Genomic DNA, 4,405 nt, shown 5'->3' with positions numbered 1-4,405 from the left:
AGAAACAGGGCAGATGTAACCCAGCAGTCAGCTAACAAGTGACCTGAGCTGAATTAACCTAAATTTCTGTGGTCTATTTAGTGCATATAAACAGGCATACTTCAAGGTACCGGGATTCATCATTTATCCACTCATAAGATCAGAAACTCACAAGGTCTTTTTACTCTATCCAAACTTGGAACTCAGCCATAATGCTAATAAATTCACTAGATTTGTGATGCTTTGTGGACTTACTGTTTGTAAATATCTCGTGGAAAGATTTCCTTTGTTTATTGTTCTGAATGCTTTAGCTTACAGGAAAACAGATACTTTGGACAAAGTCTAGAATATAAAACCAGAAAGCAACGGAGATGAGGTTCAACCTGACCACCGGCTGGGCAGACCTGGGTAAACTTCTTAACTTTTCAGGCTGGAAATTTATTCAGGTGTTTACTATGTCAAAAATAAAATTATTTCATTCTATAATTCTCCAGTGAGAAAACATTGCTACATCAGGAAACGATTTGATTTGTTTGAATAAATGTAGTTTAATTATGTCCTAGATATTAATCATCTATATTGCATAGTAATTAGGTTGATATATCAATCTACTTGGTAAAACAATATTTTAATGGTGATTACATGTACATAACAAATTTACAATAGATGACTTCATTTATAACCTTAACTTGAAATTCCCTTCTATTTCTTATTTGTCCTATCAAGAAAATTGTATTTCTCCTTTAAAAAAATGGTCTTGTTTGGGGGTGCCTAAGTAGCTCAGTCGGTTAAGTGTCTGACTCTTGATTTCAGCTCAGGTCATGATCTCACAGTTCGGTTCATGAGTTCAAGCCCTTATTGGGCTCTGTGCTGACAGTGCTTGGATTCTCTCTCCCTCTCTCTCTCTGCCCCTCCTCTGCTTACTCGCACGCGTGCACGCATTCTCGCCCTCTCAAAATAAATGTTTAAAAAAATGGTCTTGTTTTACTGGCACTGTAAACTTTGTGATTTCCTAGTACCTTTTTTATACGATAAATAAATAGGCCTATATCTACATATTATTATCGTTTCTGTTATGCTTACCATTCCTTTTGTTCTTTTCATAAATCTTACTTTTTTTTATCTTTAGCTTTAAAGCTACTTTAAATACATTTTATAAATATATAATATAAAGACAAGAGTGTACCCTGTTTGGAGTTTCCCTAGTATTTCTGCTGAGAACTATTCTTAAGATATAGAATACTCATATAAATATATAAACTTTTGACTCTAAAATCATATATAAAGTGTATACGTTTTGTACTATAAAATAAAAAAAAAGTCCAAACTTAGCTTCAATTTTAACTTTGTTATTGAATTTTTTTAAATGTTTATGTATTTGAGATAAAGAGGTATGAGAGAATGTAAGCATGAGTGGGGGCAGTGAGAAAGAGAGAGAGAGAGAGAAAGAGAGAGAGCGAGAATCCCAAGCAGGCTCTGAGATGTTAGCACAGAGCCTGGTGCTGGGCTCAAACCCATGAACTGTGAAAACATAACCAGAGTGGAAATCAAAAGTTGGACACTTGGGGCGCCTGGGTGGCTCAGTCGGTTAAACGATTGACTTCGGCTCAGGTCATGATCTCACAGTTCGTGAGTTCGAGCCCTGCGTCGGGCTCTGTGCTGACAGCTCAGAGCCTGGAGCCTGCTTCGGATTTTGTGTCTCTCTCCTTTTCTGCCCCTTCCCTGCTCATGCTCTCTCTCTGTCTCAAAAATAAATAAAAACATTTAAAAAAATTAAAAAAAAAAAAAGTTGGACGCTTAACCAACTGAGCCACCCAGGCGCCCTGAATATTTACCTGTTTATAATAACCTCTTGGTGTCTTAACAAAAATGAAACCATCAAACTTGTAACTTCTGTAATGTTTTCATCAGAGCTTCAGTTTGGTAGCAGCTCTGTGGCCTCGTGGATTCCCTGGGGGATGGGAACCACACTGCAATGACAGGGTTCATTTCATCGGGCCTAACTGATAACCTGTCTTCTGAGCCATCCTCTTCATAACCATCCTTTGCATCTACCTGGCGACCATATCTGGCAACCTCAGTACAATCATTCTTATCAGACTCGCCTCTCAGCCCCACCACCTTAGGTAGTTTTTTCTGAGCTGCCTGCCCTTGGCTGATATAGGCTCTTCATCTTCTGTCACACCTCATATGCTTGTAAACTTCCTGATGGAAAGACATACAATCTCCTGTCTTGGACGTGCTGTCCAGGTGAGTTCAGCTGTTTTCTTTGGGTCAAGTGAGTGCCTCCTTCTGGCTGCCATGACGTCTGATCGCTTCATGGCCATCTGTGACCCGCTGCTTTATTCAACCAAAATGTCCACACAGGTGTGTGTTCGCTTACTCACGGTGGCTTGTGTAGGTAGTTTTCTCAATGCTTCTCTTCTACTATTTGCTTCTCTTTTTTTACTCTTCTGTGGAACAAGTCAAGTCCATCACTTTCTCTGTGATTTTGCTCCTTTAGTTAAACTCTCCCACTCTGGTATCAGCACCTCTGTAAGTGTCCCCTCGTAGACGGCTGGCTCCATTGTTGTGGTCACTGTGTGTCAGAGCTGCCTCCTACATCCGTATCCTCATCACCATCTTGAAGATGTGCTCCACCAAGGGACGCCACAAGGCCTTTTCCACTTGTACATCCCACCTCACAGCGGTCACTCTGTGCTATAGGACGAACACGCTCATTTATGTGATGCCCAAGTCCAGCTACTCAACGGACCAGAACAAGGTGGTGTCTGTGTTCTACATGGTGGTGATCCCCATATTGAACCCCCTCATCTACAGCCTCAGGAAGAGTGAGATGAAGGCGGCTCTGAAGAGAGAGCTTGGCAAAGCTTATTTTATGATACTTGATATAATAATATGCTGTAAATATAATAATTAAAAGGATAGAGAATGTTTGTGGTCTAAATATATCAGTCCGTATGTCAGCCAGCATGCAGCTTTTTAGTCAAGTAAAATTTGTAAATCAGAGGCTTATAGTGAGTTACCTTTAACAAAATTAATTTAAATCTAAGTTATAAACACAAATTGGTTCACATGAAAACATAATCAACTGAAAATCCTTCATAACTTGTATTCATATTTCTTCAAAAGTTGTTCTCTGCATTAGTTAAGGTTATTGTACCTCTGAACCTTTAAGACTATGTCCATTTCAATCACAGCTTATCTTGAAATGAGCGTGATAATTACTAGGACTGAGTATATTCTGAGGGGAAATGACTAAGGGGAACCAGACAGTAAAACAACTGGAAACATTTTTGCAGTAAGGTTATCTGCTGGGGACGGGCTCTGTGGACCCATAAATGCTGGCCTGTTTGTGGACCCTGGCTCCAGCCTAGCTGCAGAGGGCCTCATAAAAGAACAGGACGAGATGCCCCGGCCTAACCTGTGAATGCCTCTGTCAGGTCAGACAGGTGACTTCTCTGTGGGAGTGAGTGTGACTCCTGAACTCCTCAGAGACTGAGTAAACAAACAACTCTTAGAGTGACTTGTTCATGGAGAGACTCACAGCCTGTGAAGGCAGCTGGAAGCGACTGGGTTGTGTTTCCCCCCCCATAAAGCTTAACTTTCCTTTATGTGCTGACCACTATCATGCTTATTTCTCTTTCCTAGTCCTCTCTTTAATGTTTTAGACAAAAATATTTTTGTCTAATAAAAGCCAAGCACAGCTTATCTCAAACTAAAGTATTATTTCCCACCCCAAATTGCTCCCTCCGATATTCTGTAACCCAGTAAGAGGTACCTCATTCAATCAGCTTATGGATTCCAAACCCCAAAAAGAAATTGAATTCTTTCCCCACCCTCACATTCCTACATCCGATCACAAAGTGTGATACATTCAGAGTCCAATATTTATTCCTACGTCTTTTCATTTCTGTTGTCAGCAATCCTATTTCAAACTACTACCTCATACATTTATTGTACAGTAGAACTACTGTGATAGCTTACTTTTACCTGGCTATGGTGATCAGTTGTTTGGTCAAACGCCAGTCTATGTGTGGCTGTGAAGGTATTTTTAGATGTTAGTAATATTTAATCAGTAGAATTTGAGTAAAGTACATTACCCTCCAAGGGTAATTCAATTAGTTGTCCAATTAGGGTTGTTCAATTAGTTGAAAGCCTGAAGAGAAAAAAACTGAGGTCCTCTGAAAAAGAAGGATAATACCTTTGGACTCAAGAATGCAACATCAACTCTTATGGAATTTCCAGTCTGCTGGACTGCCCTGTGGATTTTGAAACTGCTGATTGTAACAACTGTGTGAACCACTTCCTTAACATCTTTCTCTCTCTCTGTATACGTACTTACATACTCATATATATTTTTTTACTGGTTCTGTATCTTTGGTGAATCCTGACTAATACAACCCTGACTAGCTTTCCTCTACCA

The 4,405-nt window shown here is 39.8% G+C and overlaps 1 pseudogene; it reads left to right on the top strand.

Moving 5' to 3' along the window:
* Window positions 1-350: 350 nt before the first annotated feature.
* On the top strand, window positions 351-3,409 carry LOC122484288 (annotated as a pseudogene).
* Window positions 3,410-4,405: the final 996 nt, after the last annotated feature.

The sequence above is a fragment of the Prionailurus bengalensis genome, chromosome D1, assembly GCF_016509475.1.
Source record: "Prionailurus bengalensis isolate Pbe53 chromosome D1, Fcat_Pben_1.1_paternal_pri, whole genome shotgun sequence".
NCBI classification, from domain to species: Eukaryota; Metazoa; Chordata; class Mammalia; order Carnivora; family Felidae; genus Prionailurus; species Prionailurus bengalensis.
The sequence above is the reverse complement of the archived record's forward strand: the minus strand, read 5'-3'. Positions and strand labels throughout refer to the sequence as shown.